Raw genomic sequence first — 15,769 nt, forward strand, 5'->3', positions numbered from 1 at the left:
GCAATTACTTCTCGCGAGACGGCAACTAAGGAAAGGAAGGAAGAACTAAAGGTTTACTACTAGTTTTCATAGATTTTTGAGTTGTTCTTGTTTCTGTTCAAGTTTTGAAGTGAAGAATTTACTTTGTATTAGCAGATTCAGTCAGTGGACTATGCCTAATCTTGAGTGGATGACAAATGTGCATATTATGTACCAGTTGTGATAAAAGTTGAAAGGGCAAAGTTGGAAAATATAAATATAGTGATGTTTATTTTTGGAAAGTGGACAATATTTTGGGACGGACAAAAAAGGAAGTAAGACAGGTAAAATGGGAACGGAGGGAGTAATATATAAGCTTGATCTCCCATATATCTTTCTCTTCAAGATTTGTCTTCCTTTCCCTTTTGCCTATAAATAGATGGGTTGTGTGGGGAGGAAAAATCAGGAGAAGTGAGGAGAGAAATCAGTATAGTGTGGGAGAAGAAGTGATGAAGTGAAAGTGTTGGTTATTAAGTAAGTTTTCTTGTTTTTCATAGCAAAATATTTCCATTAAGAGTTTAGCTATATTAAGACTTGAATGTGTTTTTAAACACAAAGGTGTTAGTAGGTTGATGGAAATGGCTTTAGGTTTGAGTGAAAGGGAAGGGGATTGAATCCTAGCCTAAGTTTGAATGTTTTGGGCAGTTTCTTTTGAGAATATTTTGGTCTACAAGGGTAAGATTTCATGTTCACTAAAATTATTATTTACCCCATATATATGTATATTCGTATATGACTATGATATGCTATGAAAATTATGTGTTTTGCAAACTTATGTGCATTATAATGTCCATGTGATCACAAGTACATTTGCATATTGTGTATGATGATTCTTGAAATTTCAAGAATTGATTTTTACGAGTCAAACCCGTGTGTTGAGTAAATACTTGGCTTCAAAAATTTTGATGTGATATATATATATATATATATATATATATATATATCCGTACTATGAAATTATTTCATGAATTTATATGTGGAGAAAAATATATTATTTGAGAAATATTGGAGAAAATCGATTTATGAAGAAATGATATATTTTTGGAAATTATATGTACATATTTGGTCTTGGAGGATAATGATATTTGGTGCCGGTGTGAGCCGGAAATCTCACAACTTACCTATTGGAATTATATTCATTATGAAGAATGAATTGATTGATAATTGTGTGGGTTGAATCCCCCAATTTGGTTTATGAATTATGAAATTTGAGTATTGGTGTGGGTTGAATCCCCCAATTTAATTTTGGTTTGGCTTATGATGCCTAGTGGTGGTTATGTAGAGAGCTTAAAGACTCTCCACTATGTATTTAATCCTCCTTGACAAATATGTTATTTTTGGAAGAAAATTATATCTCCACATTATTTTGAAAAAGTATATTATTATGAAAGATTATGAAATAAATTATATATATACGATTTTGGAAAAGAAGATGAGATTTTGGAAATATAAAATCCAAGCCTATATTTTACGGGGTGAAATGGAACTTACTTAGCTTATGCTAATTTTGGGATATACACCCCTTTGTTTTTGTGTTAAAATGATTTTTGCAGGTGAACATGAATAGGATGGAAGTTGAGGTTGAGATCTACTCTATCTTAGAATAGACACCCTGGAAGTTTTAGCATTTTGAGAAATACCCGGTTGTATTGATTATTTCCAAATGTAGTAAGTTAGATTTTGGATTGTTATTTGATGTTGTAAGTTTAGCCTTAGCGTTTGGGTATAGGAAAGATACCTAAGCGTGGCTGTAACACCCATTTTTTTTTGGTTAGATGTATAAGCTTCCGCAATATATTATTAGTGATTTTGTAATAAATTTAAGACGTGAAAATTGGGGTGTTACAATCACAGTTAATTGGATACAACCTAGTAGCTCGACGGAGTATTAGGATATAAATGGAGCAATCATCACTATAATCAACTGAATCAGTGCTTAGGATGATTTGTTAATTATCTAATAGGTGAACCCAAATCCCTAGTCTTTTCTCAATTAGAACTTTTCTTAATTTTAAACTCATAAATATTCTTTTTATTCCGTGAATTTCTTTTATTCGTGTCTTGCTCTTATAAACAAAATTGGTTATTCAAAACAACAGTTAATTGTGTTCTTCGTGGGATCGACCCTGGAATACTCCAGGAATTTATACTGTGATTGACTCTGTGCGCTTGCAGAAAATATCAATCATTAGACTCGATAAGTCCCAACCTCTGAAAATCTCGATCCACCCTCAAGTCCAAAGACGAGAACTTTGACTCCACCATACGGTGCAACTCCTAAATCTATAAAAACACTAGGCCCACTAGCTGCGCAGAAGGAATGGGATCATGTTGCTCTTTTCTCCGGTTCTCTCGATCGATCTCATCTTCCTCATAACTGCTTTCCTCTTTTTCTTATCGCTTTCCACTTGCTCGGTTGCAGCTAGGGCCTTGATCTTCTTGCAAGGATTATGGTAGCGGTCAATGATTTCTCGCGTCAGGCGGCATCCTACACAATATGTGGGAGGTAATGTACTCATTTCCGTCTATCTGAAACAACCCAGAATGCCTGAGATTTAGAGCATTGAAAATTCCATGCGTTGGCTGCCTAGCTAGCTCCCTAGTTAGGCGGACTCCCTTTTTATTTTTTTTTGAAAGAACTAACTCAAAACCATTCCGTAAGGCAAATTCGTTTTGGGGACAGAAAGTTAAAACCAGTACGGTAGTAGATAGAGGAAAATATTTATAGAATGTACGCTTATTTTGAAAAATTTGACCCAATAAGGAAAAAGAGAGTGAAAGGTTTAAGGTTTAAGATTCAAGAACAACAATGGTTAAGAATAAAATCAAGAGTTATCAAGGCTACAACTTCGGAAATAAGGTTGTCACCTTGCACAGCATCGTTTCAAGCAGAAGATAAGAACGGGGTTTGAAAAGACAGAAAGGATTTCTCAACCAAGGGAATATCAAGTTCTCGTAAAGAAAAGAAAAGAAAAGAACTGGGCTTTGAGAAAAGATGGGGACGAGGATTAAAAGCACAGAAAGAGTTTTTCAACGATAGGGTATTCAGTTCTTCAAGGAAAATAAAGAAATTCAGTTTCGAAGGGAGATAAGAATGAGATTTAGAATAGATAGAAGGGATGTCTCAACGAAAGGATTGTTGGGATTGCAAGGAACAAAGAAGAATTCGGCCTTAAGAAGGATAGGAAGTCTCTCGTCTTTAAGCGATTGCCTCGGCTTGACGATTTGGTCACGACGCTTAGATCAACTGACGGGTCTTGACTTTGCTTCTCACACAACTCCGAATCTAAAATTCTCATAAGCTTTACTTCACATATTTCATATATAGACATATTTAAATATTTTTAAAGAAATATTTATACACATTACATACGGCACTTGATATATATTTATATATATAAAGATATAACTGCATACATACATATGGTATTTTTAGTACATAACCATATGCTTATATACATGTATAATATAAATATCTATATACATATATACACGACACCACATGCATTATATATATATAAAGATACATAATAATAATAATAATAATAATAATTTATACATTCACATTCATCCATACGGCATATCATATATATATATATGTTGTATCCTGGATCGAGAAAGCTGGTAATAGCAACAATATCGCACGGTTGTGCTTTTGATATAGGCTGGTGTTTTTAGGAAGGAATAAGGAAATGGAATTATAATGTTCTGTGATGTGTCAACGGTGACATTGCCTTAAAAGCATTTAACGACTAGGGAATCGTATGCTCTCGATTAGCAAACACAAAACCAAACACGTACTGCTCAGACTGTAAACTAAAGAGAGATGATATAATGTTCTGTGTTTGCTAATCGAGAGCATATGATTTCCTGGTCATTAAATGGTTTTAAGGCAGTGTTACCGTTGACACGTCATAGAGCATTATAATTTCATTTCCTTATTCCTTCCTAAAAAACAAGCCTCTATCAAAAGCACAGCCGTGCGACATTATTGCTATTACCAGCTTTCTCGATCAAGGATACAACACTTAAAAGCATTTAACGACCAGGGAATCGTATGCTCTCGATTAGCAAACACAGAACCAAACACGTACTGCTCAGACTGTAAACTAAAGAGGATGATGATGGACTGTTCTGTGTGTTTTGAGAATTGTAGGGGTTGCTATTTATAGTAAGGGGAATAAAAAGTCCTTCACTTCTAGCCACAAATGAAGAGCACAAAATGCAAATTGAAGAGAAAAAGTGACACGTTGAAGCTCATAGCACTTCATGTGGACAAGGTGGTCACTGGTGATGATCCACAATATTAGGATGCAGAATAATTATGGTGGTCAAGCCTTTCTTCTTAATCATTTTCGAACAATCCCCCACATAGTTAAGAAGTAAAGCGATAATAGAAGAACGTCTAAGCGGAACACAAGAATTGATTTTAGTATTAGTGCATGTAGCTTGAACTGATATGTGTAACACTAAGTAATTTCTTCCCTGTGAGTGAGATGCCTCTTGAAATCACAGGTCAGGCAAATTTTGAACTCAAGCATTCACATCAACTCTAATCTTTTAAGGTTCTACACAGTCAAACTCTTTGACTATTAGAAATCCCTATTAAGTCTAACCTCACATAGACTTTTGACTCTGTCAAGTCTATCTCAACATAGACCACTCATAGAAGGCTACAAAGTAAGTTATGGTTACTCATATCAAAAACTTTTGGTTTAAGTCTTTCCATGATTTCGTTTGACCACGAAGTGGTATCCATCATGAATTATTTACCTCATTGGTTTTAAACACATTTCCCTTGATGTTTTAAGGATGGCTTTTCGATTTAAGCCTTTTGCGAGAGGGAGCTGGAGCTGGACACATGTCTGACTCTTATGTGTTTTTTCTTCCTATTGTAGACACTTTTTTTTGCAACACAAATCGCAGTTTGGGAGTCACAATGTATAGGAACAGAGGGAGCTGGACTCCCCATAATGGCATGTTTGCCAATAAATTTCTTAGCCACTCAGCTTCTTGGCTAGCTAAATCTAGAGCTATGAACTCTGCTTCCATTGTCGACCTAGAAATACATGACCGTTTAGTCGATTTCCAAGATATAGTAGCTCCACACATAATGAATACATATGTGATACCCCGGATTTAATTCAAGCCTTGGAACCCGGCAATTATTTCTACCTTGTAATTAATTTAATTTAATTGGGCTCCGTTCTTTTAATAAAGATATATTTCCTATTCTGAGTTATTTATTTAATCAAAGGGCCCAAATCCTTGATTTAATTTTTATAAGAGATTTTCTTCATTTGGACCTTTTTATTCCTTATAAGTAAATAAATTATTTAATGGCCCAATCTTTGAAGGACCATGTTTATACTCATTAAATTAATATTGAATGTAGATGACCCATTTCTTATACATAAGCCCATGTCTTATTTTAACACATGATACATATATTGTGCATGTAATGATTTTCATCCACTCATATGAAAAGCCTTGTACTAATAATTCCTAGCTCTTTCCTTTTCCTGCAAAACACATTCCCTTCCACTCTTTCACCCCTTAAGAACCCTAAGCATACCCTACCCTTCATTTCTTCAAGCTTTCAAATCAAGATTGCTCTTTTAGGGACCATAGCACTTGGGTAAGTATTTCTCCTTAGGAAGACTTCATCTCTCATCATGATTTCATAGTCTTTTATAAGTTCTCATTATATTCTTTTGGAGATCTTTCTTTGGGAAAAAGGTGATCAAGAAGGTGGTGGTGGCTTGTGAGGTTGAGCCTAGTGTTGGAGATTGCTTGGTTTGATTAGAGCTTCAAGAGATAATCACCCATGTCTCACTAAACCTATTTTACTCATGATCTATGTATATGACTTGGTGTTTGGAATCCTGTGAATTTCTTGGGGTTTATAGCCTTTGTTTTGATGATTTGTGAATCTATATTGTGGATTATTGGACTTGTGTTCATTATCCTTTGTATCTTGATGAGTATAAGTAATTCTTGTTATCGATTCCATGTATTATTTGGCTTCTGAGATGTGTAATATGTGCAATCTAATCATATTTCGTATTCTGGAAATGAGTATCGTGCATTGTGTTCTGGTCTGGGAATTGGTGTGTTGGGGTTACTCTTGCGGTGCATTCTAGCGGTATAATGTGTCCCGCTAGAGTTTTCCGCAAGGTGACGGTGGTGTGTTGTGGCGGAAGGAGGGGATCCGCCAGGGTGTGCCGTGGCCTTCGTGCGGTGTAGGGTGACGAAACAAGGCGTTCCGACGTGAGGTTCCGTTAGAAGGGGCGGGCAGGTGCGGCGGTGCAGGGCGTTCTGCCAGTCTGTTCCACTAGTGTATTCTCGGTTCTATTTCCAAAAGCTATTTCGTGATCTGTTGGCTTCGTTATTCATTTCTGATTCTGGAACATGCCTTGAATATGTTGTTGAGTATTCCACTTTGGTTATTTAGTATTTATTCATGTCTTTTGGTTCATTATCTTGGATTGTGGAGTTACTATTGTTGGTTTATTCCTTGGCTATTGTCTTAACATATATACTGTGTTCATTTCCTGAGTTGAGAACTGTTGGTAGAATAATTCTTGGGGGAATGAGTCTGAGGTTGGTATGTGGAGACATTGAGTCTTTTGAGTATCTCTTGGCTTGTTGAGGGTGAACTAACTGTGGGCTTTGTGCCTCTGTGGAACTAACTGTGGTTTGGTTGGTTTCTTTGTGATTATTCTGTTGAAGTTATGATTTAGTTGGTATCTCGTTATAGAGTCGTTGTCTTGCATATTCGTTATTGGATATTGGATTCATTTGGAAGAGTCTTGGTTTGTGACTTATTCAGCTTGTTGTTGTTGAGTCTCTGATTTAAATAAAGAACAATTCTTTGGTGCGTATATTCTATACGTGTGTGCAAACCTATTTACAACCATATTATACGATGTATTTTCTCATGAGTGTGAGTGGTTGATTGCTTAGCATTCTTTCGCTAATGTTTGCTTAAACTGTTTCCCAGGTATGGAGTAGTCTGAGCCGAAAGCGGGATAGAGATAGATCTCTTATGTGCAATGCTTAGACTAGTGTTGTTTTAGACGTTTTGGGCCTATGTGCCTTAGTTTATGGATTCTGTATTGACTATTACAACTGTCTTGTCTTTTGGTTTGATTTTTTGGATTTTAGCCTATGCATCTAGAGTTGAATTTTCTAGATGTGGCATGACACCCGTTTATGTTTTAAGTATGCTTCCGCTTTGTTATCATGTTAGTCCTGAGATTGGTAGTTTTTATGTTAAGTTATGCCTATCTCAGTTGGTATCAGAGCCTGTGTTGAGGTCTAAGTAGGGATCCAGGGCTTGAACACTTGAGACTCTAGGACTTGATCAGTAGAAGTTATGGGAAAACGTGACTCCTAGGATGTATGAGAATAAGGACTCGCGGTGAGGACTTGTTTTAATTACTTGTATGTTATTTGTACTTGTTTTATCTTGTCTGCTTGTCTTGTTGTGGGCGTGTTCTTACTTCTACTTGCGCCATTTGGGAAGGCCGACCGTAGTGCCACGCATCCCTCATAGCTCGTATACCTTTTGTAGCAATCATGGTGTCGCCTAGGAGACGTGAGGATGTTCCGGACGTGCCGTTCGGCGAGCAGCTGATGTAGAATCTCCAGTAGCTGACATAGATTTCGCAGTTCTTAGGAAACGCGATGGTTCAGAACAATCAGCGTGGATAGCCAGACCTAGTTCAGAGGGTGGCAGGGCAGCACCCACCCTTCTTCGCAGGGCAGGAGGACCCGGTGGTACTCGAGGAGTGGATTCGCTCCTTTGACAAGATCCTAGAGGTGGTGGAGTGCCAAGAGGGCTGGCGTGTCGAGATGGCAAGTTTTTACTTGCAGCAGGAGGCCGACCTCTAGTAGGTCCATGAGGGTCCGATGATGAGGCAGGAACCCGGTTTCGGATGGGAGACCTTCAAGGACAAGATGCGCGTTCGCTTTTACCCCGCGCACGTGAAGGCAGCTATGCAGGAGAAGTTCTTACACCCCAAGCAAACTCCTCAGTCAGTTCGGGAGTATCATAAGCGTTTTCTTGAGTTGGCTCGTTTCACCCCTGTGTTGGTTCCGATAGAGGAGAGCAAGATTGAGAGGTTCGTGGCCGGATTGAACTGGGATACCCACATGGCATTGGTTGTATTCAAGTTCCGTAAGTTGAGTGAGGCCTACAGCAGTGCGACACTGTAATACCCCGAAATATTTTCTACTAAAAGTTCCTTTTTTTTTTTTTAGAAAAAAGGGGGAAGGTTTAAATTTTATTTTATTCTAAGGCATTGGCATGCTCGAGTTATGATTCATAGATATTTCAGAATAATTTTTGCTAGTACGTACCGGTCACGAACCGTAAAGTTTTTAGGAGTATGTGTTCTGTCCCGTTTGTCCTAGGAAGTGGGTTATCAGGCACCATACTATTAACCTTGAATTTCCTATTTAATTAAATTAGCCCGTAGCAGTGAAAATTTATTTTGATCGTAGCATGGCTATATTTCGCGGTGTACCGAACCTTGCCCAATTTTGAGATTTAGTCTGGGATAAATTTTTGGTTTCAAAAATTATTCTATCTAGATTATTATATACCGAGAATTCATCTGTTTTAATCCCGGTCAGTCTAGCTAAGATATTTTTCAAGACTTAACCACAAGCTAGTGACACTTGTCACAATCTTTACCACATGTTTAGGTAAGACTAGTCAACCAAGTGAGGAGTAGGATTATAGAGCATTTTTTTCCCCTTTCTTCCTCACTTGGCCGAAATCACAAGAGGAGAAGAGAGAGAGAGATCATCATCTTCTTCCTTAAGAGCTCCACCTTCCATAGCCAAAAATTTCTTCACAAGTCTCAAGCTATTCGATAAAACTCTAATTTTATTCGGTAGAAAGCTTTATTTTCCTTCCTAGACCTTGAATCTAAGTATAGTTTCTTAATATTTGTTGCTATAATGTTAAATTTTCTCTTAGGGTTTTGAGTGAAAATTTGGGGAAAAGATTCAAGATTCCTCCTACGGTGTTAGTACACTCCCAAAAGGTAAGGAATCCCTTAAGTAGGTTAAGGTCACTTGAAATTAGATAATTGCTAGTTTATTTGAAATATGATGAGTTTTAGGTGAAATTATTATGTACATGTTTGTATGTATAATATATATGTAATTGTATTTTACATAATATATATGTACAAAATGTCGTGTTGGTGAGATGTGGTTATTAATGTGCCTAAATGTCTAAATTAAAAATACTATGTATATTACATAGTGTATGTACGTACGTGTAAGTATAATAATATATATTATATGCGTATTATGTATGTATGTATAAGTAATATAAGATGTTGTGTTATGTATATATATGGTATGTATGTTAACCGGGTATATATATATGTAGGAGTATTATGGGAAATTTATATTATGTATATATATATATATATATATATATATATATAGTATGTGTACTTTATGTAAGTATGCCTAAATGTGTCAGGTGTTATGTTGTATGCATATATACATATATGTAGTGTTATGTACATATATAATGTGATGATGGAAATTGTGGGATAGTTACACTTTATTACCATAGTGTATGGTAATTAGTGTACTATCAAAATGTTTTGAGAAACAAAACTTTTGGACTAGGTTAAGAGTATTGATTGATTTCAAGTTGGGACTTGCTTTTGTTGAATATGTCCAAAAAGTGATTTTGACTCAAGGAAGATGAGGAAGAAGGAAAAATGTTTTCAAACCCTTAGTTTCTAGTAAAGTTGAGGAGGACCTTGATTAGCCTTCGTGTGACTTAAAGTGCCCTTGCCCAAGGTTGTTATATATAGTATGATCATTCATACGGAAGGGCGAAGTCTATTCGCCGAGTACTATATAACTCTTTAGGATGAGGAATTCCTGCGGGGGTGTACACACTTAAAGTATAGTTACTTTAGGAAGTCCGGGTAGGTGTCGTTTTTGTGGACCTAGTAGGGCCAGCTAGGGATCATTCTAACGAACCTTACATCCAAGGGATCTATGTTAGACCGGGGGATGACCACTGAACCCGAGTTCGATGACCCAAGTGGTCAGAGAGGGAGTTAAGAGAATACTCCAAAGGCCTCACGCTTTCAACAAAGAAACTAAGTGGAAAATTTTGTATGAAAATGTAGTTACTCTGTAGCTACGCTAAAGAGGGATGTGATGATTGTATAAGCGAAAAAAGGGTGTCGGTGAACCCTCTTTGAGATAAAAGTCGGTGGAATTTCCCGTTGAGGAAGATTTTCAAGTACATGACTGTGATTAAACGTGAAGTTCATAATTTTCCACTACTTGCTTATATGCGTAGATGATTATTGATGGGTCGAATAATACATTTCTTGGTAAGTAATCACTTATCAAAAGAACTTAGACTATTTTTCAATTCTCATTTATTATTGGTGCAAACTATACTTGATAACTCGTTTGCAAGTAAAGTATCAATGTAGAGTAAGGGTAATAAAGGTTTTTAAATGCCTGCTTTGTAAAACCTTTATTTAATTTTAGGTGACCCACGGATCCCCTTACTTAGCCGTCGCGTTAACTACACTTCATTGTGTTACCTACAGAATGCAATCTAGCGTAAGTTCTTGTAGTGCGGAGAACTCTCCAAGTTCGCCGGAGTATGAGTGTCATGGCATGGAGAACTCTCCAAGTTCGCCGGAGTATGAGTGTCATGGCATGGATTACGATGCAAGTTCGCCGGAGTATGAGTGTCATGGCATGGATTACGATGACTATGTACAGCAGATGATGTGTCATGGCATGGATTACGATGACTATGTACAGCAGATGATAGGTACCGACCCATATGCGCCGGGTTATGCTCCGCTCGCTCCAGCCAGCTCTCCAGTTGTAGATAGTTTTCCTTTTGTCCAGGATGGTCCAGATGTTCAGGCCTCCTATGGTTTTTACCCCCTCGAGGTGTTGACCGAAAGTGACCCATTAGAGTTTATCGTGTATTACCCCTATCCATGGAACCCCGGTTCACCAGAGTATTGGGACGAATGGTCCATAGTTAACACCACCTCTCGCTTCCTAGACCATTTCACATGGTTTGAAGGGGAGTGGCATTTAGTCTGGGGCAAGTTTACAGGTCCGGTGTACCGCCGGATAGACTAGGTATTACGTCTTGGGAGATGCTTTGGGAAAAATTCTTTTGTGTAAATGCCTTTTGTAGCCTTAGTGGTGGCTAACTCAACTCGTCGGGTCGTGGATGACCCTTAACTTATATGTTGGCCCGATGGGCAAACTTATGTATATATAAATGTAGATATATATATATATTATATTATGATGGGTGGTTGTTATTGTTAAGTAAAAGTTTCCGTTTAGCCTGTGCACCTAGAGTGGGGTCTATCAAAGGAAGATAGAACTCGTTCTAGGTGTGGCGGTAACTCCTCCGGATGTACGGCAAGCCAAACCGGTCCGGGGTGTTACAGGCAGACCACTACCGGGTGTTGACTATCCGGCAGGGAGTGCAGGACCGTTCTAAGAGACCCGGGGAGGGTAGTGCGTCAAACTCCAAGAACCATAGGCGTGGTGGCTTCGGTTCAGGAGGAGGTTTCCAAAAGGGTGGTGCTGGTAGTGGAGGTGTGTCTCACCCTGGGTTAGGGCAGGGATCTAAGCTTGGCGGAGAGAAAGAGCGGCACTTTCACTGCAGGAGGTGTGGGCGAAACCATCTTGGGAGAGACTGCGAAGGACATCTGGTTGAGTGTTATAGATGCGGACAGAGGGGATATAGAGCTTACGAGTGCACATCCAAGAAAGGAGGATCGTCTCATTCTAGACCGGGTGCGACCCCGGGGGTGCAGCCAGTGACCCGACCTCCAAAGGAAACCGAGGGCAATAGTTGGGGCAAGCTAAGTGGTGGTCGTGGGGTGCAGGCTGGGCCTCAGCAGAGGAAGATCTTCATCATGGGCCGAACTCAGGCTGAAGCTAGCGGATTGAATGAAGGTAACCCTTCGACTCAACTTCTAGTTGCATCGCATATGGATACTTTATTTGGGGGGGGGGGGGGTAGTCATAGGACACAATTAGTCGGTTGAACCCTTATGAAGAGCCATGTAGTTTGCATAGAAGTTTGATTAGTAGGTAAGTGATGAGTCTGAAATTCGGTCTCGCTCTACAAAGCAAAGAAGCTCGTTAAGTCAAAGTCAAGCTCAAAAAAAAAAAAAAAAAGAAGAAGAAGAAGACAAAGAGATCGAGAAAAGAAAGACGCGTATATTGGGGAGGGGGGGGGCTCAAACCCGCACCAAGGCAGAAGCAACAAGGGACCGGACCATCCAACCACGCTAACCTGTTGGTCCTAAGGTGCAAGATCTGATTTTTATTTTGAAAATCGAATGGGAGTAGCGGTGCGGAGCAGGTATTTCCGCGAGGGAGTTTTGCATAGCCAAACGGAAGGGCGGGGCGGACCAAGTCATTCCGCGAGAGGGATCCACAAGAGTGTGGAAAGCGAACTGGCGGGGGGCGTCACTCCGTTGGAACGTTCCGCTAGTATGGGGGGCAATTTCGTATTTTCCCTTTTTCAACTCAGATCAAAACCCTACCTTTCTTTCTTTTTGATCTATCGGCCTAGTTTCCTCCGTCTTTTCTCCCGTAGCAGTGAGCGGCAGTACAGTGGTCCGTGGGTTCTTTCCGTCAACGAAGCAGCAAGGCACGCCATCCGTTTCGTCGCCGGAAATCACCTTCCCAATGCATTGTTCCTCCATTTTTGTCACTCTCCCCATAATCAGTAGTCCTTCGAAACAACTCAAAATGCCCAGAAGAAATCTGCCCGGTGATGGAGAAGGTCAAGGGAGTATCTGGTACTCCGTAATTGATGGTAAAGCTCTTGACCCGTTACATTTTTCACCCGAACTTGTTGATATGTTGAATTTTCAAGGGTTGTTGGAGAAATTTTTGCTCATTGAAAATGTGGTCTACCCTAATTTCGTTAAGGAATTCTATCATAATATGCGAGTTAAGAAAGTTAACCAGGTACCCGTGCTCACAACAATTGTGAAGGGTGTGAAAATTGTCCTTGACCCCCTAAGCTTGCTAAATTGCTCAAGTTACCGTTAGAAGGTGTATGTTAGTATGATAGGCAGTATTGGATTGAGACTTCGGAGGTGGGATTCCGGGATTATTTGAAGTATATGTTGGGGCGCGAGGAGGGCATTGCCTTAGACGTTATGCCTATTTAGCATGATCTGTCAGGAGAGAGGAGGATTTTGACCATACTCGTAGGGGAGAGTTTGTTGCCTAACAAGAACAATAGCAAGGAGGTGGCGGGTTTAGAGTGTACTTTTGCTTACTTCTTGAAGCACAAGGTCAAGTTCAACCTGCCTAGTTTGATGATTTCACACATGGAGTTTTGCAAGACAGCCAAGCGCCGCAATCAGCCATATGGAATGGTTTTGAGTTGGATTTTTAGCCAAGCAGCCAGTTCACGGTGTTTTCAATGCCTCGAACCTACAGCAATATGGGTTATTCCGGGTAGGCGGGAATGAGTACATCACCGCCCATGAGTTGAGAAGTATGCCACCAGATGAAAGTAGGGTGTTTATAGATCGCTATCACATTCCCTACAAGAGGCTGAAGGGCTTGATTACACCTGAGGAGGATGAGCAGGTAGGAGATGAAGACGAGGATGAGGAAAGCTTTGAGGAGGAGTCCGGAGACGAGGAGTCAGAGGATGAGATTGATGGGGAGCACCGAAGGAAGGAGCAGCACGATCCTATGCTTTCCGCACAGCCAATTGAGCCCGTACTTCTCCAGCTGTAGGAGATGCACCGTATGGTTGAGGGAAGGTTCACATCGTTGGATCTGAGGGTAGATTGTGGCTTTCATTGAAGCTAAGCTGGGCATCGAGGTTCCGCCTGAGAACCCGCATCCCGATCCATTCCAAGCTCCAGGCAGCTCGTCGCGAGGTGGTTATCCAGGTCAGCTAATTGTTTTCGTGAGCGTGTTAGGTCCTTATTATGATTCCTTATTCAACCAAGGTAAGAAGGTTAGCTTAGTTTTGCATGCTGTGCATGGTTTGGGTAAGTTAGGAGTTTAGGAATTAGAAGTATAGTATGTTCTTGAGTATAGGATTGGTTGAGCAATCCTTTCGTTAATCCTTGACCGATCCTTTATTCCTTTCTAACCATTTGATTCTTGTTCCCGTGAGCTTTGAGCTTCGGGGACGAATCTCCTTTTAAGGGGGGTAGAGTGTGATACCCCGGATTTAATTCAAGCCTTGGAACCCGGTAATTATTTCTATCTTGTAATTAATTTAATTTAATTGGGCTTCGTTCTTTTAATAAAGATATATTTCCTATTCTGAGTTATTTATTTAATCAAAGGGCCCAAATCCTTGATTTATTCCTTATAAGTAAATAAATTATGTAATGACCCAATCTTTGAAGGACTATGTTTATACTCATTAAATTAATATTGAATGTGGATGACCCATTTCTTATAAATAACCCCATGTATTATTTTAACACCCTAATATGATACATATATTGTGTATGTAATGATTTTCCTCCACTCATATAAAAAGCCTTGTACTAATAATCCCTAGTTGTTTTCTTTTCTTGGAAAACACATTCCCTTCCACTCTTTCACCCCTTAAGAACCCTAAGCATACCCTACCCTTCATTTCTTCAAGATTTCAAGTCAAGATTTCTCTTTTAGGGACCATAGCACTTAGGTAAGTATTTCTCCTTAGGAAGACTTCTTTATATGTTTTCCTAGTGTTGGAGATTGCTTGGTTTGATTAGAGCTTCAAGAGATAATCATCCATGTCTCACTAAACCTATTTTCACTCATGATCTATGTATATGACTTGGTGTTTGGAATCTTGTGAATTTCTTGGGGTTTATAGCCTTTGTTTTGATGATCTGTGAATCTATATTGTGGATTATTGTACTTGTGTTCATTATCCTTTGTATCTTGATGAGTATGAGTAATTCTTGTTATGGATTCCATTTATTGTTTGGCTTCTGAGATGTGTATTATGTGCAATCTGATCATATTTCATATTCTGGAAATGAGTATCGTGTATTCTGTTCTGGTCTGGGAATTGGTGTGTTGGGGTTACTCTTGCGGTGCATTCTAGCGGTATAATGTGTCCCGCTAGAGTCTTCCGCAAGGTGACGGTGGTGTGTTGTGACGGAAGGAGGGGATCCGCCAGGGTGTGCCGTGACCTTCGTGCGGTGTAGGGTGACGAAACAAAGCGTTCCGATGTGAGGTTCCGTTATAAGGGCCGGGCAGGTGTGGCGGTGCAGGGCGTTCCGCCAGTCTGTTCCGCTAGTGTATTCTCGGTTCTATTTCCATTTCTGATTCTGGAACATGTCTTGAATATGTTGTTGAGTATTCCACTTTGGTTATTGAGTATTTATTCATGTCTTTTGGTTCATTATCTTGGATTGTGGAGTTACTATTGTTGGTTTATTCCTTGGCTATTATCTTAACATATATACTGTGTTTATTTCCTGAGTTGAGAAATGTTGGTGGAATCATTCTTGGGAGAAAGAGTCTGAGGTTGGTATGTGGAGACGTTGAGTCTTTTGAGTATCTCTTGGCTTGTTGAGGGTGAACTAACTGTGGGCTTTGTGCCTCTGTGGAACTAACTGTGGGCATCATTTGCGTTTGTGGTAATGGGCATCATTTGCCTCTGTGGTTGGACTTTTGCCTCTGTGATAATGGGCATCATATGCCTCTGTGGTTGGGCTTTATGCCT

The sequence above is a fragment of the Ipomoea triloba genome, chromosome 4 (assembly GCF_003576645.1).
Source record: "Ipomoea triloba cultivar NCNSP0323 chromosome 4, ASM357664v1".
Classification (NCBI taxonomy): Eukaryota; Viridiplantae; Streptophyta; class Magnoliopsida; order Solanales; family Convolvulaceae; genus Ipomoea; species Ipomoea triloba.